General features: G+C 42.6%; 1 protein-coding gene and 1 non-coding gene across 3 annotated transcripts in view; one reads left to right on the forward strand and one right to left on the reverse strand.

Moving 5' to 3' along the window:
- Positions 1 to 4,529: 4,529 nt before the first annotated feature.
- On the reverse strand, positions 4,530 to 4,602 carry trnak-cuu (transfer RNA lysine (anticodon CUU)). The gene has a single exon. It is a non-coding gene; the product is annotated as a tRNA-Lys (tRNA).
- A 1,282-nt stretch (positions 4,603 to 5,884) lies between these two features.
- htr2cl1 (5-hydroxytryptamine (serotonin) receptor 2C, G protein-coupled-like 1) overlaps positions 5,885 to 21,759 on the forward strand; it is a 234,614-nt gene continuing 218,739 nt past the window's right edge. For both annotated transcript variants that reach the window (XM_086277081.1, XM_086277090.1), the window contains exon 1: positions 5,885 to 6,361. The gene's annotated coding sequence lies outside the window, so the exon portion shown is untranslated. The remainder of the gene's footprint in view (positions 6,362 to 21,759) is intronic.

Here is a 21,759-nt window from a genome sequence, read left to right on the forward strand (position 1 = left end):
AGCTTCCAGTTTGGATTCGGGAGACAGACACTATCTCTACTTTCAAGATTAGGCTTAAAACTTTCCTTTTTGCTAAAGCATATAGTTAGGGCTGGACCAGGTGACCCTGAATCCTCCCTTAGTTATGCTGCAATAGACATAGGCTGCCGGGGAACTCCCATGATGCATTGAGTTTTTCCTTTCCAGTCACCTTTCTCACTCACTGTGTATTAACAGACCTCTCTGCATTGAATCATATCTGTTATTAACCTCTGTCTCTCTTCCACAGCATGTCTTTATCCTGTCTTCCTTCTCTCACCCCAACCGGTCGCAGCAGATGGCCCCGCCCCTCCCTGAGCCTGGTTCTGCCGGAGGTTTCTTCCTGTTAATAGGGAGTTTTTCCTTCCCACTGTCGCCAAAGTGCTTGCTCATAGGGGGTCATATGATTGTTGGGTTTTTCTCTGTATCTATGAAGCGCCTTGAGGCGACTTATGTTGTGATTTGGCGCTATATAAATAAAATTGAATTGAATTGCAATTCAATTAAATATAATTGAATTGCAATTCAATTATATTTAATTGAATTGCAATTAAATATAATTGCAGCACGGTGGCACGGTGGTTAGCACTGTTGCCGCACAGCAAGAAGGTCCTGAGTTCAATTCCACCATCAGGCCGGGGTCTTTCTGTGTGGAGTTTGCATGTTCTCCCCGTGTTTGCGTGGGTTCTCTCCGGGTACTCCGGCTTCCTCCCACCGTCCAAAGACATGCAACTTGTGGGGATAGGTTAATTGGATAATCCAAATTGCCACTAGGTGTGAATGTGCGAGTGAATGTGAGTGCGAATGGTTGTCTGTCCCTATGTGTTAGCCCTGCGACAGACTGGCGACCTGTCCAGGGTGTACCCTGCCTCTCGCCCTATGACAGCTGGGATAGGCTCCAGCGCCCCCCGCGACCCTGGATGAATTGAATTGAATTTTTAAGATACATCTGTTCACCTGTTTGATAATGCAAATATCTAATCAGCCAGTGATATGAAAGCAAATCACTGTATTAATTCTGGTCAAGAAGGCCCGATGAAGTTCACACTGGGCATCAGAGTGATGAAGAAATGTGATTTAAGTGGCTTAAGTGAATGTGGCATGAATGATGGTGCCAGGTGAGCTGCTCTGAGTTTTTCCCAAACTGCTGATCTGGTGGGATTTTCCAAAACAACCATCGTTTACAGGAATGGTTAAAAAAAAAAAAGAAAATAACTCAAATTACCACTTAGCACCAAAGTATGGTGAAGAGCACCTCTGAATGCATGACATGTCAAACCTTGACGCAAAAAACAGCAGCTCTGCACCAGACTAAGTGTCACTTCTGTCAGAAACTCGGGCTACAGTTCACAGGACCTCACCAAAATATGGTGTGATGACTCTTCATTTCTGATGCAACATTTAGATGGCAGGGTCCAAATTTGGCATAGACAACATGAAAGCATGGAACCATTCTGCCTTGTCAACAGTTCAGGATGGTGGGGGTGTAATGGTGAAGCCACATTGAACCCCTTAGAACGAACTGAGCCTCATTTAAACAACACCACCTATTTGAGTAATGTTACTGATCATGTCCATCTCTTTATAAACGCAGTGTACCATCTTCTACTGGCTGATCCCAGCAGAGTAACACACACTGTCACAAAGCTCAAATCATCTCAAACTGGCCTCCACCGTCACCCTGTCCAATAGAGCACCTTTGTGATGAGTTGGAACAGGTGATTCTCATCATGGGCGAGAAGCTGACATATCTGCAGTAACTGTGTGATGCTGTCATGTAAATATGGACCAAAATCTCTGTTTCCAGCACCTTGTTGAATCTGTGCCATTAAGAATTAAAGCAACTGTGAAAGCAAAACGGGTCCAGCCTGATATTATTAGGGTGAAAGTGTCCAGTGAATGCATATGGCCTGATTCTCTTACTCGTGTCATATAGGTTGTGTCTAAAACTATTTATCCATGCACTTTCAACTCTCTGTGTAAAGAGGTCTATGTACACAACTGTATATTGACTTCATTTTATGCTGTTGCTAAGTGCCTGCCGGTCATAGGTGGTAGTTTGATTGTATCTATTATTGTAGAGTGTTTACTTTACAATATAAAGCACATTGAGGCGACTGAAGTTGTGATTTGATACTGTATAAAAAAAACTGAAATAAATGAATTTTTAAAAATAATGTAAATTCTCAGGTAATTTTTCTCTATGATGGTTATTATGTCATCGATGTCACACAGTGAAACATCACAGACCAGCCTTATCTAAATAACAAAAATACCAACATGCATTTTGGCATATAATATAAATGCATGTTGTACTGAGTGAACATCTCTACCAAATGAATAAACATAAATATAAATACTTTGTGGAAGTTTATGTTGTGGTTGACTGCCGCTATCCCACACATCCATTTGTCTTCTTTTTCCTCTGGTGCAGGTCATGATGGTGCTGACCACTACATTAGTTGTCATGGAGGTTTTGTGGGCTTTGTGTGATCTGTATAGCATATAGAAATAAACAATATGAGCTGAAGATGTGAAAAGAGGCAGGCAGCCCTTATCCTCTGACAAGAAACAAGTGTAGCATGATGCATAACACAGCATGGAAGAGGAATAAAGATCAAGCTGTCCTGCTGCTTCACTTCTTTACTGTAAGACATAGAAATATCTGCTCTGCATTATCTGACAAAGTATGCATGCAATTTTTGCTGAATTTATTACAGTGCTTTGTCATTCTGACATTAAATTAAAGTTTCTATGTTTAATAAATATTTTAGTTCATTGGTAAAGGTTAATTAATTTTAAAGCTATAGAGACGGGAGGTTAATTCCTGTTTGGATTTACAATGCTACAGCTTATTGTGTGTTTTCGGGGCCTAAATTTGTTTACACATTGAAAAAATGAGAAAAATCCTTAAGGAGAAATTTCCTGTGACATGTGAATCAATGGTTTGTATGTAGCAGACTGAACTACATTTAGTTTCAGCTCTGTCTGTAACACAGATTGAGCTGTAAAAGTAACAATAATGGTAAGATTTGACAAACAGTTATGTAAACAGGAAATTAATCTCAGTGTAATCTCCACTAAAGAAATGGGTAGCTGTAGTATAAGCCTGTGTGTATACGTGCACCTATGTTAGTATGCATCTGAAAATCTCTTATCTTTTTGAATAGTATTCCCTTTTCCATAATCTGTTTGTGAATCTGCACAACCACACAGGAGTTTTTAGTTATTTTGGCTGATTAGACCTACAGTCATGTTGTACAGAGATTAATTGAGGTGGAGGAGTACAAGATTACAAGCAGTCAGGGCAGGCAAACACCACAATAGTAGCAGGCAAAGAAAATCTGGGCATTGAAAGAAGGAAAATGCTGCAAGGCAGGTCTGATAACTGGTCAACTGAGAGAAGAGCCAAAGATCTTAGGCAGACAGCCCAAGGGCTGGTGAGCACATGCACAGATCCAGTGGATGGTTTTGTGGTTTGTGAGCAGGAGAAACAGAGACTTCAGGTAGATGGCCTAAAGGCAGGGCAGCTGTTGAATGTGGAATACGTCTACTGGCCAGCGGTATGTAGTGAGGCTGGATCCTCTTTGGGGAAAGCTGGGTGAGCTGAATTGTTCAGTTAAGTGCAGGTTGTGGGGTGATCAAAATCCTGGAGACCAGAGTTTCAAGAAACCTGCCATGAACCAGAAGACAGAAGATCACTGGCAGTCTGAGGATTGACCTACACAACTGACTCTAAGGTGGACGAGAGGCCAATCAGGTTATCAGACAATTCAAGGACAGTTTTTCTACCTAAACTGCTCCTCTGTTGGCCAACTAAGTGTCAGGCAAAGCAATGCTAGAAGTTTAACTTGCTGCTAGCAATCATATTGACTAATGGCTATAGTGGTGCTAGCTAACTGGCAGAACTAACCAGGTGGGAGGACTAGGCAAGTAGTAAAGGTGGTGGCTGAGGCAGAGGATCATGTATAAGGATGACATGCAAAAATTTTCAACAATCTCCTGTTTCCAAATGGATCTTTCCAAATGTTGAACTTCAGAGTTCTCAGAAAAAGTGTCTAAACGTATCAAGTCCCTCCAGGAAATATTGAGAATATCAGAATATCGAGAAAGTTGCCAGATTAATTCATGTCAGTCTGTGCTATCAGGAGTTCCTCCTCCATGACTTTCTCAAGCTGACAATACCCCCAGATGAAATCAGCAGCCCTCCACCGCGTCTGTGTACAGCTGTCCCGGAAACGGCTTTGTCCTCCAATCTAATGGTTTACCAGAGCTGAACTGAAAAAGCAAAACAAAACCCAAATGTATAAGCCAGGTGTAAGTAATAAAATGAGTAATTGACTAGATTTAGCTGCTTCATGTTTGGGTGTTAGCAGCATCACTCCATGTCCTCCTACCTCAAGTACACAACTACACTGGATGAAAGATGTTTTCAAGCATTTCAAGGCTGTCAGATGTGATGCTTAGAACAATCAAGCATTTACGTGACAAGTCCTGTCTTAAAGCAGCCACACCCAACGTGGGGCTTGAACCCACGACCCTGAGATTAAGAGTCTCATGCTCTACTGACTGAGCGAGCTGGGCTTGAGCTGCTGCATTAGGAAATATCATAAGATATGTTAAGCTGAAGCATGAGAAGGGCTCTTCTCTCTGAAAGGACCATGACAGCAGAACTGGATCTGAACAGAGGAGATCAAACTGGTGATGATGTTTGGTCAGAATGCACCACCCAGCATATCATATCATCTGCACTGGTCCGTCATGGTAAAGAGAGAGATCCAACTGTAAAAGCAAAGCTCTTAAATCACCGGTCGATCTATGTACCCACCCTCACCTCTGGTCATGAGCTGTGGGTAGTGACCGAAAGAATTAGATCGCAGACACAAGTGTTGGAAATTAACTTTCTCCGAACAGTGGCTGGCCTCTCCCTTAGAGATAGGGTGAGACGTTCAGCCATCCGGGAGGGGCTCAGAGTAGAGCAGCTGCTGCTCCACATCGAAAGGAGCCAGCTGAGGTGGTTTGGGCATCTGATGAGGATGCCTCCTGGGCGCCTCCTGGGTGAGGTATTCTGGGCATGTCCCACCGGGAGGAGGCCCTGGGGCAGATCCAGGACACGCTGAAGGGATTATATCTCTCGGCTGGTCTGGGAGCACCTTGGTCTTCCCCCAGATAAGCTGGAGGAGGTGGTTGGGGAGAGGGCTGGGCTTCTCTGCTTGGGCTGCTGCCCTCGTGACCCGGCCCCAGATAAGTGAAAGAAGATGGATGGATGCATGGATGATGGATGATTGGTGTATAATCACTTTATACCAAGCATGTTTTCCTTACTGGTTAAATAACTGAATAAATAAACATTTTATTTTTATTTATATATTCAATTGCATTTTACTTAAAATCTTTGCTTCATGTTTATTGAGTTGAAGAATATTTTTTCTGCAAGAATCAATGCTTTACTTAATAGGCCGCCACCTCAAATGGTGACAAAACCTGGCTCACAAGGAAAGAAAAAAAATTTCCAAGTAAAAATAGGATGAACTCAACCATATTCTATTTTTATATACAAGTAAGTTGATTTGTCGGTGTAATCCACTGCATCATGTGGCACAACTAAACAGCACAGATAAACATAGAAATATAAAACACTCGTTGTGCAGCTTCACGGAATTCACACACCGTGACAAGACTTCAAAATTAGCATGAACTCGTCTCTAGTGACGGTAGAAGTATGAAAATGTGCGGGACCAGTAATCAACTCGTGGTCACTGAAGCGAATCCGAGTCTGCAGTGCTCTTTCCCTCTCTCTCTCTCTCTTTGTCCCTCCCTCCTTTCAGCTTCAGTCAGTTGCCAGTTTATTGCCGCCTCTCTCATCCTCCTCAACGCTTGGCTATTCAGTGTTTAAACTTTCCTTGAAAGAGACTTACCTCCCAGCATCCTCCACTACAGTTATTAAACCCTGTCTTTGCCTTGAACTTGAGCCAGGATCGATTGTCACTTTCCCCTCGTGCGTGGCTGCAGGACGCGTCTCGGTGCGCGCACAATGGAAAGGAGAACGCGTCCGGTGCGTCCGCCCCGGTCCACCTCCTGTGCTGCTACTGCTGCTGCTTTTGTCTCCGGGACAAACTGACAAAACCCTGCCCAGGAGGCAGACGCACATCCCGGGCTGGAGGATTTGCGTGCCCCCACTCAGAAGATAAACCAGAAACGGAGACTGAGTCGTAAACCCCGAGAGAGAGAGGACATGGACGTACTGTAGCCAGCAATAAGAATATAAGGAGGATGTTGCCCAGCTATAATTAGACATAGAGCTCAAACTGCAGGGAGGCAGAACAACAAACAGTCTTCACTGGTGAGTACACCTTTTTTTCTTATTTTTAATTACCTAAATGCGCTGAAGGGGATGTTCAAGCGCGCCCTTGCATCCTTGACACCAACAGCAGAGGTCATCTGCGCTGCTGGAGGTATTTGAAGAGGAATAGACGGAGAAAGTTGGAGGACGTAGTACAGACGGCATGCTGAAGGCGTTATGAGTCAACTTTTCAAAGTCATTTTAATCTCAGTTAGAGTACCCGGCCCTCACAGGGGTCACAACCGCAGAGTAGCATCGTTGTTCGCACATAATAAAGAAAAAAAACGTGAACAAATGAGGAAACTTTGCAGATGAATGGAGCCGAGTTACTGCTGTGTTGACGCGTCGCATTGTTTTATGTGAAGAGAAAATAAAAACGTCACGGTTACAAAATGTAATCTAAACTGGACTATACTATTACTATTTCTGATATTTCCGAGTTAGTTACTGGAACATTATGTCAAGTTTTTATTTTATTTTATTTTTTTCGTTGAAACAAAGTGGGATTCTGTTGCTTTCCACGTTTTTTGTTTTGTTTTGTTTTTGTTTTCCTTCCTTTCCTTTGCATGGGGGCGGAATGATGACATTCAAAAAGGGTGTGCTCAGGTCTGTCCTCGCGCGCCGCTGGTTCAGTCAGAGCGGGTGTGGCCGTCCGCGTGTACGTCCCTGCTCTGCTCAGCAGCAAATACCTGCACCAAACTGGGAATGAAATAATCCAGCACCCGTGCGCGCGCACACACATACACACACAGTGTGGCGCGTGCGCACGTGTTTATTCATTGAACGTCCGTTAATCCACCTGTCTCCAGGGAGGATTAGGGCGTTTTGGGACGTTTTGGGACCTGTTTTTCTTTTTTTCTGTTTTTTTACACTCGCCTTTCAACAACATAATTCCTTCAGCTCTACTACCCCCCCCCCCCCCTCCCCCAGAGAAAAGGAGCCACAAGTGTCGTTAAACACGCTGTATGTGGTGGAAGCGCCTTGCTGCTGCTGATGTGGTTTGCGTGCAAATAATTTTGGGAGCCCAAAATGGGTTGGTGTTCCGCTGATGGGGTGTGAAACTCTGACATGTGTCAGCACAGAAGAATTGTGGCTATAAAATGAACTCATCAGGATACTCGTATTTAACAGGGCTCATGACAGAGACAGATATTTATTCAGTTTCAAAGTCATTTCTCATACCCTGAATGCTCAAGCACCTGCTGGCTCTACTGGCATGAAAATGGAAGGCGATATTGGCAAAGGGTTGGTCCTCTCTCGGTCTGCATGTTTGTGTCTGTTTCTCTCTCTCCCTCTCTTCCTCTGCAGTGCCATAATTCCTAAGGCTTGCTTCATTTGGCTGCTTTAGTGTGGCTCTCCCAGTGTTAAAGTGAGGGTTTGATTCCCACTGGTGATTAAATACTGCAGTTTCCATTTATCGACAAACATGCTCCAATGCTCAGTAATTGACTTTCCACCTGCCAAAAAACTAAGTTGTTTTTTTTTTTCTGAGGTAGGACTGCGTAGCACATGATTTCATTCATTTTCTGCTTCTGCCGTGCCTGCCACCAGAAGTGGATATGCAAAACAGCCATCTCTGTCTCTTTTCGTTTTTCACACTGTGCTTGTCAGAGTGGACGAGTGAGGAGACGGTGATTGACTAATGGTTAGAAATACAGTTGGACTCAGAATGGCTCATTAGCCGAGGGACTGGGCACGTCAGACCAGCCACAGGAATGGTTCCATGAATATCGCTCTCTGTATCGCACACTCGGACTTACTTTGTTCTGCCTCAGGATATTCCCTTTTGAAAATGCCACACCTACAACCCCCCCCCCCCCACACACACACACACACACACACATACACACACACCTTTCATTGGATTAATAAATTCAAGAAAAAACTCTACGGGAAAGGACCTTCTCTGAATGACTGGGTGATAGAAAAGAGCAGTAACTGTAGAGGAGGAGATCAGAGTGCTGGAAAATAGATTTAGGAATGGAATGAACTGGAATTTGATTGTGTGGTGGACTCGTGGGGGGGGGGGGGGGGGGTGTTCATCTCTGCAGACATGTATGGACAAACCGCAGCAAATCATTCATTGTCTGTGTGCTGCATACAATTATCTTTCTGGCTGTGCGCAGCTCCCTGCAGGCTGTGTTTTCTGCTGTTGTATCCCTGAGGATCACTTTGACTTTCGGACATTGTTTTGTCAGGGTTAAGGTAAAAACCCTTTAAGATTAAATAGCTGAGCTTCTCAAAGCTTCAAAAATACTTTTCACAGAATTCAGCGGAATTAAAATCCCTGTCGAGAGACAGGCGGCGTTAGGCCTTCTATCTCAAGCTGCCTTTGTTAACTTCTCGTGGCAATTTGTGATGAGGTCACGACTTCTAATCTGTTGATTGGTGTCAGTGAATGTAATGTATGTTGTCAACAACATATTTACATATTTACATTTTGCATGTCCACAAATACAAATTTGTGTTGTGCTTTTCCTTCAGCTAAAGCCCTAACTGTAACTGTGTGGACACTGGCTTCTGCATGACCACTGGTTTCAGCATCAGGACTGCCATAACAAAAGATCATATATACTATTGTCTGTCCATACAGATGTGTTAGGTAATAAAAAAGAATATGATTTGCGCCACGTATTGTTTAGAACATGGTACAATAGCATCATTTTGGAGAGGTATCCACAGAAGAGCTTCATCTATCTGGGTCTAAAGTCTCCTGGATAGATTGTGGGAAAGGTGTTATGGCCACGTCCAACCAAGCAAAGTCCCTAAAGGTAGACAAATGCTGCAAAGATCACATCTCCTAGCTAACTTTCTGGAGAAGGGGCATCTTGGTATTCCCCAGGAAGAACAGGCTGGACAGAGAAACCACCTCCCAGAATTTGTTAAGCAGTAGATAATGCATTAAAGGATGGATTTAGAGGGTCCTGGATAGTCGAGGCCTCACCTAGAATGCAAGTCAGTCTAGTTCCAAATTACACAAAGTCAGACTGTGGACAGTCCTGTTTTACTACATGGGTCTGAGGTGTGTGCAGGTATTTGCATTTTTGGATAATCCTTTATTGATACCAACATTGTATTTGACTTTTTTTTTTTTTTGTAGGCCCACTTCATCATTTGTATTTTTGATTCTTTATCTGTTTTCTCTGTGGACAAAAGTAGACCTTCACAGGCCTTCCAGGACACATCTCTCTTAATCATATCACAGTGTAGAAAGAAAGCAGAACAATCTGAGAACAAGAGCTGAGAAAAAGTGTGTCTCAGCTGTCCAAAAAGTCCACTGTTATTAGTTTGAGTCAGTGTTTTGTCAGAAAAACATGCCAGCATTGATGAAAGGGACCGATACGCTTGGAGGCATATGATTCAGATGAACTGGACACAGGTCTCACCTGGAACTCGATTCCCGTCATTATTTGTAATAGACCACTGTTGAATGTGGAGCTGCCAGGCAGAAGGAAAAAGTAAAGGCCACAGAAAAGATTCATGGATGTAGTGAAGGAGGACGTGCAGAGGGTTGGTGTGAGGATGCAAGTGAGAGGGTGAGATGGAGGCAGATGAACCCTGAAAGGAAAAAGAAAAAGAAGAGCACTATTTTTCCTTCTACCCTGTTATCATTTGGAATATATATCAGAGAAAATATATCAGAGAATTAGTTGGACGTATAATGCATTGCAAGGTTCTGACTAATGCTTGTTGGTGACTTAAACATTAGTTTTTCTATCGAGGCTTTAGAATTTGACCACAGTTGCTTTGTGGTTTCCTCCAGTTACCTGTATTTTTAGATCCACAGCTAGCTGAGGCTGGACTAGGTTGCTTCATGTTACTGCATGAGGGACAGAATCAATCTTGTGGATTTGAATCCTGATTGCAGATCAGCACTCTTGCGCAGCTCCCATACAAATATGTTTCATTTAGCTTTAGTTCTCCTCCGTGGAGTCACGCATGGTCGCGAGCTCAGACACAATTGCAGTGATTGCCAATTCTGGTGTTCTATGGCAAACACCAATCAGATTCCTAAGTGCCAATCATTGAGCACAGGATCCACTAAAGGTTTTGTAGTGCTCCGCTGGTGCTAATCCTGTTCTGCCTTGCACAAAGGAGCAGATACCAGTCCTGCTGATGGGTTAAGGACCATCTATGGTCCTGTCCAGCTCTCCTACAATAACTGTCTGTCTTTTGTCCATGTTCGTGGGACTGCTGAGAGACACTGCAAACCTTCTAGCAATGGCACATCTGGATGTGCCATCCTGGAGGAGTTGGATTACCTGTGCAATCTCTGTAGGGTCCGCAGATTGCTGATCTCTACCCTATTCAGATGCAAAACTAGTAAAAAAACAAACAGAAAAGATGAGGAGGCAGAGAATGCCAGTGGCCTCCACCTGTAAAACAATTCGCGTGGTGGGGGTTCTCTCAATCTTGCACCTGTTGTTAATTTCATTAACATCAAAGCAGCTGAAACTAATTAGCGGACCAGGTCAATATCCCAGAGGTTTAGGTGACTTGATGCTATACTCTGATTGAAAAGTGTTCCTTTAATTATACAGTAAGCCTGCTGTGGTTGCTTCAAAAAGGTCAAATTATATCAGATTTTTTTTTTAAACAACTTAAAAACTGAAAATGTAGCTATCAAAATGTCTGTTTTCCTCTGTTTTTTGCAAGACATTCTGAATTAGTGGCATGCTTTGGTGAGTCAGTAAAAAGGGGTGATTGCCAGCTGTGAAAGCAGTTCTAATACAGACTTTTTAAAAGAGGCTCTTAACTGTAAGAAAAATACTTTTTTATGAGCTGCAATCATCTTTTGATCTTTAAATATTGATCACTGAACACTTATCAGAATGATAGTCTTTTTTTCTGGACATCAAAACTGCCTGCAGTGCTTCACACTGAAACCAATTACTTGTGCGGTTAGGATAGGGAGTTGAAACAAAAAAGGTGTATGAAATTAATATTTAAAAAGGTTTGAAGTAGTATCAAAAAATCCAAATGAGGATTTAGTTCTGTGTCTTTATTGCATCAACGGGGACTTAAATAGAGGGGAGATTTAATTATGGATGGATAGCGCAATAATTAAGGATTTACATGGCTGAAGATATGACAAAGGACACTGTTTCAGTCTGGTTAAATCACCAAACATCATTCCAGAGAAAGGCTTTAATGGCTTTAACTGGAGAAACAATGCAATACATTTATATGTTGGAAGCCTGTTTCTTTACACAGTAGTTGTTTTACAGTTTGATCTTAAAGTATTTGGACACTGTCATGTGTTACTGGATTGTATAGCTTTAACACTTTAAGATCCAAATCACCAGTGCGACTGCAACAACAACAGCGAAGAAGTCATTCTTGAATTTTGCAATTAAAGGTAAGATCTAAGAAAATAAGTGTTTCAGGTTTAGTTTTAGGGGTTTTATAAGTTTCGCAAATTATTTTATTACCGATGTTAAAGTATATCGCATATAAGTTACATTGGTTTTGTCAGTAACCGCTTGTATTCAACAGCTCATGGGCCAAATTTCTAAACTGGCCTCACAAGTTGCTACAACAAAAAAAAGAAAGACAATGTAATGAATGACTTTTTGTGCAACAGTGAACGTTTGCCATCTTGTGCACATCTGCCTGCTCTTCTACCAGACCGCTTTCTTTTTCTCTTTCTCTCTTTTCTGCAACCCTTGACCTTGTCAGCTCTGCTCCTCAGACCTGAAACCTGTCCGATTAAGCTTCTGTGCCTGGGACTTCACCCATTATTTGCTCAGATTAGTTCCCCACACTGTGGATTTCTCTTGGTTAAGCCAGGGTTACCCCGCTGCTCTGCACAGCCAGCAGTGTGCTGGATTCTCCATGTGTCTCCAACCCTATTGTGCCCGAAAATAATTGTTCAGCTTTTATCTAACTAAAATCCCCCATCAAGCTAGTCCTGCCTCATGATAGAGCAGTCTTCAAAATATCTTACTTCAGTAGATGTTACTAGGCAACCTGGTGTGCAACAACCATTGAGCGCAGTGTTTTCCATTCATATCTGTGGAATCAAAATGACTTAAAAGTTCTACGTATAAATGGACATATTTTTGTTTTCCTTTTCATCCCATGCACCCCCAAATTCACGACATGATTAAAGAATCCGTTTTAGGAAATGTCATGAAATACGAAATCATGGGGTTTCATTTAAAAAGACAAATGTCTAAAATGGTGAGTAAGTGTAATTAGAAAAGGTTTAAACTCAATCAATCCTGTTTTCCCGCCATTTTATTTTTTTTACCTGGAGTCAGGGTCCCATCTTAAACAACCTTAAATTAGACCATAGAGGAATGGGCTGGAAAAAATATATATTTCATATCATTGCATTAGCCTTGAAATAGGTTTAATTAATAGGTTTAAACATGTAAGTAAACTTACATGTAACTTGATTATTATTTTTACTTGCATTTTTTGCAAAAAAAAAATAAAAATAGCGTATTACAGCTTTAACCTCCTAAGACCTGAACTCTTCCACGGCATGCATTTTTAATTTCTCTTTGATATTTGGTCATATTGGGGCCCGATGAATGTAAAAACAAAGAATTACCAGATTTTGTTTTTAACCTTATTTTTGTTTTTAAGAAAAATAAGAGCCAAATATGAGGATATTCGTTTAAAATTTTGATAGAACAGTAGCAGTATAATGTCCTTGTAAGTGGCAGGCCCTTGTAGAGCAAAATTCAGTAATTTGGTCTAAATAACCCAAAATGTGATGTCCACATATGTGGACGCCAGGTCCTAGGAGGTTAAAGGTGAGGAGACAGGAATACAGAGCCAACTATACAGTCTTGGGTTACTTTTATCACAGAGACCTTGAGAGGCTTCATATGTCTTGTGTATAGAGGTTTGTCTCTGACAGACAAGTAAACATGCTGCAGTGAGCTTAGAGGATTTGAAAACATAAGAAAGAGAAAAAACTAAACTAAAGAGAAAAGAAGAACAAATCAGAGAAGGCAAACAAGATGCTGGCCTTTTGTGTTTTTTGACCTTTTCTGTCCTTTGCTGTGTGGATCAAATTAAATGGAACTGCCTCAGTCTGGTAGTTAAATTCACCAGGTCACCAGGGGCAGAAATAATCCGCTCTAATTCCAGTTGCCAACCTCAATGTATGGTTGTGAAAATCCCAACGGCTTTGTTATCTGTAAAGATGTGTGGCCACTTATTTAACATCATTTAAGGTTTCTTTGTATTATCTGACTCACATATTACAGTGAATATGATGAAAGAGTATCCTCAGCCACAACTGTTTGTTTTTTTTGTAGCACTTATACAGAAGTACTATGGTGAGACAACAGTTAGTATGTGGCTGAAACTGTCTGTTACACAGTGGGTTTCAGTCAGTTTGTACATGTATCACATGATGAGAAAACACACTTTGGACAATGCTGTGCTATGACAGACATTTACATAGTGAGAAAACTGAAAGATCTTCTGTAATTCATATGATCAGATTTTAGATCCACTACTGTAAGTGGTTAGATTTCATAGGATGGAGAAAAACACACACATCCAAGTCCAATTTCAAATGGCCAATACAAAGTAAAAGCCGATCACAAATTCTTTTTTTTTATAACCAAATTCCCATTTTTTGTAACACCCACAGAACGCTGATGCTGATTTGAATAATTCTCTTGCCACAAGCTCCAGAGTGTCAAACTGCAGGCACATTCAACATTCAGCTCAAAGACAAACTGAAAATAAAGCTTCATGCTACTAGCATGAAGCACCCTCAGCTGGAGGAATAACTCAATTATCTGAAATGATTCTGTAAACAAGATTGGTTCATTTTGGATTCTGCTTAAAGCCTTTGCTGGGCATTTTAAACTTTTTTTTGTCCTCGGGTATAATGCCACAGTGAAAGCAGTTCAATAAAAAAGAAAATGTAAGACTGATGAGAAATAAATTGAATGTTCTCAGAGCAATGTAAAGGTTTGAACAATGTGAAAAGACCAGGGAAAAGAACAGTACCTCAAGGAAAATAAAAACTAAATTAAGATAATGATTTGGATATAATTAAACGGGAGCCGCTCTTCATGCAACATATATAGACCTCACACCAATACACTGCAAAAACATGTGTCATCCAACTTTAAGGCTAAAACAGATACTTCTGTAGCATCCCTCAATATTTTCCAGCCTTACTAGAATAATGTCCTTAAATATGTTTACATTTACATTAAAGCATCACTTTATTAGGTACATCTTGGTAATTCTGGGTTGGATCACTTTTTACCTTCAGTAATGCGTGTGTCGACTTCACTTCCATGGTGTGAATTTCCCGTTCAGTTACATCCCAAAGGCGCTGCATCCTCACAGGATGGATCTATCCTTTCATAGTGTTTGTGCCAAACTTTGACCCTACCATCTGATTGTTGCAGCACAAATTGAGACTCATCATACCAGACAGGAGTCACACTTAGTGTTGTACTACACTGCTGTAGCACTTCTGCTTCAAGATCTGATGTGCAGTGTATTCTGAGATTATCTTCTTCATGCGAGTGGTTATTTGAGTTATTTCCTCTATTTTAGCCATTCTCCATAAACTCTAGAGATGTTTGTGTGGGAAAATCCCAGCAGATTAGCAGTTTCTAAAATTTTCTGACCAGATCACGTGGCACCAAAATTCATGCCACATTCAAAGTCATTTAAATCACCGGCTTTATATATGTTGATACAGGGCAGGATGGATCCACGCTTTCGAGTTGTTTACACCAAATTTTGAGCCCACTATCTGAATGCATCAGATTCAAGACTCATCAGATGAAGCAATGTTTTTCCAATCTTCTGTTGTCCAACTTTGGTTAGCATGTATAAACTATAGCTTCAACTGTTTGTAGCTGACAGTTGTGACACGTGCTGTGGTCTTCTGCTGCTGTGCATTCAGAGATGCTCTTATGCATACCTTGGTTATAATGTGTGGTAATTTTTAATGAATGTTGCAGTCTGAACATATATATATATATATATATATATATATATATATATATATATATATGAATGAGAGAGAGTGTCAACTCATTCGGATGAGCTCGCCAGTATGCTCAGATGTACCAAATCCTAGGTGATACTGTCGTATCAAGCTGTGTTGCTTCTGCTCCCTGTAGCATCCTTTGAAATCATATGTAAGTGCGAGGTAAAGTGAGAATTACATCCCATCTGGCTTCTTGTAGATTTCACTTGGTACGTGCTGTGGCCACTGCTATCTGTTCTCATTCATATGCACCACTCTGACTGCAGAGTTATTTTACAATTTCCTTGCTGTTTGATCTCCTTCAAGCTCTCCACTCTGGGACTGTCACTCTAGAGGGATGTGCACAGGGAGAGGGAGTTAAAACAGACAACGAGAGCTGGGGGAAAGAGAGTGTGTGGAATCAAGAGGGACAGGTGAGAGAGTAAGATTGACATGGGAAGCAGGTGAAAAGTAGATGGAGATGGGTGAGAGTCAGCTGTATACTTGCTTCATGTTCACACCCGTCCTCTTTCCCAAGCTGTCAAACAGCCATTTTATTAAAGCTGTTGGCATCTAGTGCCAAACAGTAGCCCGCCACTTAACACTTAGGTCATAGCTGTGGTGAGACTTGGTTTTTCTCACTGTAAACTCCCTTAAGAGTTCAGTTCTGTCCTAAATCAGCTGCATCCAGCATGGGACTTGAATCCTTGACCCTGAGGTTAAGAGTCTGCCAACTGAGCTAGCTACTTGACGGCTTGTGAAATAGATATGACATTTTCTACTCAAGTTGAGCACTCAAAGTGCTTCCTAATACAAGTCTTGTTCCCCCATAAATTCATGCATTTCTGTTTCTATCAAACCTGATGGATCAGTGGAAACTTGGCGTTCCATGTTGAATCAAAATATTTCATCATGTGAACACCCCCAAAGTTCTACTTTGTGGATTGCTTTGCCTTTTGAGTAACTTCTTAAGCTTGCCAGACTTTGTAGTAATTACCAGCAGTTTAATCTGCATTGTAAGTAAGTTCTCCACTGTGACTGAATGCCTCAGTCAAAGTGGATCATTCCAATCAATCACTCTGATTTGTTGCAGTAGGAGTGTTCAGCTGATTAACCCCTTTCTCATGAGGTCTAGCAGGCAGTGTGTTTTTTGATGATGGTCGGAAAAGCGTGAAGTTGTCGTCTACATCCGTTTTTCGGCATTCCTCAGGTGATTTCAGAACCTCGGGTCATCGTATGTTTGCATGTAGCTAATCTGATCTGGACTGATCACCTGGGGAAGCACATCGTCAGGTCACAGGCCATTTATTGATTGACGTGCAAACAATCAAGTTCTGCTAGCCAGCTGGGCTTTGCATCGTTTCTGTTGCTGAACTTATAATTTCATTGTTTCTTTACCCCTCGTGAATTACTTGGAGTGTTTTTCGTTCCATGAACTTGACTAGAATTGACAATTGACATTTTGTAGCCATTTCTCTCATTGCTGCATTTCAAAAGTGGCAGTTTTGGTGAATCAGACACTCATGACTCGTCAAGTAAAGCCTCTGACCAGCCAATTGGTAGCATGGAGTCTGACCAAGGCAAGGCAAGTTCATTCATATAGCACAATTCAACAACGAGGTGATTCAAAGTGCTTTACAGAGACATTAAAAAACAAAAACAAATAAAAAGCATGATTTAAAATTGATTAGAAAAAAACAGTAGATAAAATCAGTAGTTAAAATGTAAGTTTTGAAATTTAAGCTTAAAAGTGTGGATTTGGTGCTTTATTCAAATGCAGCTGAGAACAGGTGAGTCTTCAACCTGGATTTAAATAAACTGAGTGTTTCATCTGATCTGAGGTTTTCTGGGAGTTTGTTCCAGATATAAGGAGCATAAAAGCTGAATGCAGCTTCTCCGTGTCTGGTTCTGACTCTGGGAACTGATAAAAGACCAGATCCAGATGACCTGAGGGATCTGGAAGGTTCATACTGGGTCAGGAGGTCACTGATGTATTTTGGTCCTAAACCATTCAGATTGTCTGACTGATTTTTTTAGGTAGACCTGTAAAGATGCTGTTAATAATCAAGCCTACTAAAGAGGAATGCATGGACTAGTTTTTCCAGGTCCTGTTGAGGAATCAGATCTTTTATCCTTGAAACATTCTTGAGGTGATGGTAAGCTGATTTTGTTATTGTCTTAATGTGTTTTTATAAGTTTAGGTCTGCATCCATCACTACACCCACATTTCTTCGACAAACTCACATTTTAGTACTTGCTCAGCTCACTTGGGACCCTGGCTGAGCAGGTAGCAGGGACTTGCTTTTTTCAAGCTTGTTGAAAAACTGTACAGTTCTGTTCTAAATCCTGGGGGTTGAACCCACAACCCTGAGATTAAGCGTCTCATGCTCTACCGACTGAGCCTGCCAGGCTTGATGCCTAAAGGTTGCATGGTTACGTTCAGTAAACAGGCACATTTTAACCGCCCTTGCAATGATTTGTTAAACCAAATGCTGTGGTTTCAGTGCCTATATGAAATTAAAAACACTGGTACTAACAACAAAACCTCCTTGTACTTTGTATAACACCCACAGAATATAAATTGACAGACGCGAGTTATTCTTTCATTCAAGTTTGTAATTTATTACCGGTTATTTGTATCTTCACCTCATTTATTTGCGTGATAACTTTTTAAGATAATGACACAGCAACAAGGAGTGAACGTGAGCATGAGTGGTTGTTTGTTTCTCTATGTTAATGCTGCACTTGACTGGGGAGAGTACGCAGTAGTGTACCCCACCTCTTACCCTATTACTGCTTAGATAGGCGCTACATGAGCTGTGACTCTGAATTCTATTGATAATCCGATGTACCTGTATGTTGAACTTTGCACAGTTGTCCCATTTAGTTATTTTCCTTATGTTCTTCAAATGTTGTTGTCTTGGTTTGGCTTTTCATAACAAAGCGAGCTGAATCAAAGTCTTTCTCGAAGCAAGTTCTTTACTCACGTGCCATGTGGCGATGCCTGCAGGGAGTTATTTAAAATCATGTATCTGAATGTGTCATGATCCTGGGTCCTTTTGACCCAGCGTTTTGTGTTTTCTCTTCGATTTTGGTTCTGTTCTCTAATTGGTGTTTACCCTGTTCCCCCCCGTGTGTTCCTGTTTTATTGTGAAGGTCTGCGTCTTATGTGAGTGTTTTCAGTTTGCCTCCCTGGTCTCGTCATGTTAATCACTCCCAGCTGTGTCTCCCACCTGTGTGTAATCTCCCTGTGTTCTCTGAGTGTATTTAAGTTGTATTTTCTGTCTTGGTAATCGCTGGTTCGTCTGTGTTGTTTCCCCTCGGTCTCCCTGCGTCTCCCCGTATGTATTTCTCCGGACCTCCCTGCATCCTCATTCTGGTTTGTCTTATTAGTTTACCCAGTTTAGGTTTCTGGTTTCATGTTTTGTCGCCACCGCTGTTTGTACTCACACCCCTGTAAATAAACACTCATCTGCACCAGAGCTGCCGCATTTTGGGTCCTATTTCATATTCCACACGGCTTGCCCCGGCAAACCGTGACAGAATGAATGTGGAGGTTTGTGAAAATCTGTCGTAAACTGATTGTACAGGAGACAAATGTACAGACAGCATGACAGTGTTCTGCATGCTTCTTGACAAATATTATAAGCGTAAATTAGACTTAAGGAGATAGTTATAGAGATCCTCCATAGTCAAAGCATACATGCAGAGCATTGTCTGAAAAACAGACGGTATGTCTGAAAGGTTAAATGGAGACAGAATAAGATCATATGGACCATTTAATTTCATTCAGTAAGGTCAGCTTGACAAAGAAAAGTAGCAGTCATCACTTTTCACTGAGAAATTCAAGGAAAGATACGAATTTTTTTTTTTTTTTTTTTTTTTTTTTTCTAAATGACATCAGAAACAGCCGTATGCGACATTACGTGATGGCAGAGCTTCAGTTCATCCTTTGTCATTTTTTTTTTTTTTTTTTTTTTTTTTTAAATAAATAGGACAGGGGGAATGAATGAGAGAGAGAGGGGGAGAGAAAGAAAGAAAACCAAAGGGGAGAAGAGACGGTGAGAAGGGGGGGGAAGAGAGACAAAAAAAAAAAAAGAACTCCTGGGTCACCTGTATGGAGAAAAACAAACAAAAACAAACAGAGGAGACAGCAAACAACAAAGAGCAACATAATAATAGAGAAAACAAAGCACCATCACAATAAACTAGCTAGTCATAGATATCAGTATTTACTAAATAATAAACGATATTGTGCAGCACGCAAGATAGACAGCGCACAGTGTGCTTTGAGGCAGCAGCCAAGAAAGCTTTAGTCCGCGTCTGTGAATACCCATGTGTGCATACCTGTGTGGATCAGCATGCTTGCATTCCAAAGGTTTCTCCATGTAATGATCTGCTAGGGAGTGTGGGGGGGCCACAGCCCCGTCCTCCAGGGTGTGAAGCGGGTATGGAGGAGATCGAAACTCCAGACATCCAGAGGCCCCCAGAACACAAGAGACCATGGAAGACCAACAGAGGGGCAGCCGCGCCACTGTCCCAGTAAGAGCTGAGGAGAGTCCCAGATGAGGGCTCGCCCAGCAGCCGCGGAGCAGAAGTCAGGGGGAGTTGCAGTGACGCGCCCGTGAGCTCCGCCGGCCCCCAGCTGCGCCTGAGTGACCGAGCCCTAGGCCGAGAGGCCGGGGGCACCCCACCTCCAAAGGGGCCCGAGCGAGCCCCAGGCCCCAGGCCCCGACAAGCGGCCGCCAAGGAGTGAGCCGGTGTGTACCCGGACGCCCACCCCCAGACACAAAGAACCACCAACACACCGACACCTGAGGGAGTCCGCCACCGGCAGGGGAAGTGGTGGTGGGTGGAGATAGGCCTCCAAACCTTGGAGGGCCTGAGGTGTCCCCAGAGAGGTGGCGTCTGATACCCAACCTGACATATAGACACAGACATACAGGCGCACACACAGACACAAACATCCATTCCCACCCTCATGCTCTCATATGCACTCACTCCACACTCAACCAACGTGGAGACAGACATAAAGAGACGCTGTACACACAATCACACTCCCCAAGCGTACTCTACAAACCGGGTCTAGGTACCCTTGCCCCTGGAGGGGGGAATTGCACCCAGACCCAGGTGGTGTTACCCTTTTCCCTGCGGTGGGGAGAGGCAGACCACCCCGACTCCGCAGTAGCAGGGAGGCCCCACACCCCAGACCGCAGTCGGACGGCCAACTCCTCCTACTAGCCCTCCCGCTCCAGCAGGCCGCAGAGAATGGGGGTGGGAGAAGACTCCAAACCTCCCTCCACCCGCTCATTGTAGTGTTGATGCATATGTGTTCTAAGGTGCAATTAAAACCCAGGAGGGCATGTAGCTACCTGCCAAGGAGCAGCAGGTAAGCGCATAGTCCCTCCTGCTAACCCTCAATGACTAAGTGTATTTAAAATTGAGAGGTGGGCAACGACGTCAGGGGTGAGGTATACACCCTGATGGTTATTTGGACTCCGTGATTGTGCCCACCCCCAAGATCCTATATGTATGTGTAATGAGAGTGTGAATAATGTGAATGTCTAAGTTGTGGGATAAAATTGAGGCAGAGGCAGCCAGAAGGGGACAGGGGGGGGGGGGGGGGGGGTTAGCCTCCTCTGCACCCTGGTGACATACCCCCACTCCAAGGCCCTACATGTGTGGGTGGTTGTGGAGGAGCGGGAAGAGGGAGGCGGCTGGAGATGGGGAGGGAAGGAAGGGAGGGGCAGAGATACGAATTTTGAGTGAGTGTTGCTCACTCAAAAGCAATCAGAAATCAGAAATAAATGGTATTGGAAAGAGTCTCTCCCTGTTGTCACGACAGTGTTGTGTCTCCAGGTATCAAGGACGTTTGCTTGAGAACAGACCGTACCTTCAGAAAGGTACGGTGTATGACACGTCGCTTCTGTAGTCATACAGCTGTATAAAACCCAAGTGGCTCGTGCTTATCTGTACAGTACAGTGGTCGTGACTAAAAACATGCTCCCCTCGGACATTCGTTAATCTGCACTCTCCAAGTTATCAGACAGCGCGAGCGAGTGCAGCTGTAAAAAAAAAATAAAAAATCAGCGCACATTGCACCTGTACGCATTACCACACGAACACACGCCTGAAGCAAAGTTGCAAGATTGTCGTTTAATAAGGCAGCCACGACAGAAGCATTCATGCACCTGTGCACATGCAGTCAAACGAACATGTAAATGCTATTCTTGCTGTTAACTTTTGAGTTTTGGATTGCTGAAAGCAGTACCACACACACACACTTTTTACCCCTCGCCACATGCCATATTCCAAGTATGTCCCACAGGTACCTGCAAAGTTTCCATCAGGGGAAAGAATTAGCTTCACACCTGTCAGTGGGCGTTTGTGTCTTTGCATATGTGTGCGCCATGGCTAAGCAGCACTGAGACTACAT

Source organism: Aulonocara sp. 'chitande type north' Nkhata Bay, linkage group LG3 (assembly GCF_057382095.1).
Source record: "Aulonocara sp. 'chitande type north' Nkhata Bay isolate Kocher_YH1m ecotype deep benthic linkage group LG3, A_spYH_male_GT1.1, whole genome shotgun sequence".
Lineage (NCBI taxonomy): Eukaryota > Metazoa > Chordata > Actinopteri > Cichliformes > Cichlidae > Aulonocara > Aulonocara sp. 'chitande type north' Nkhata Bay.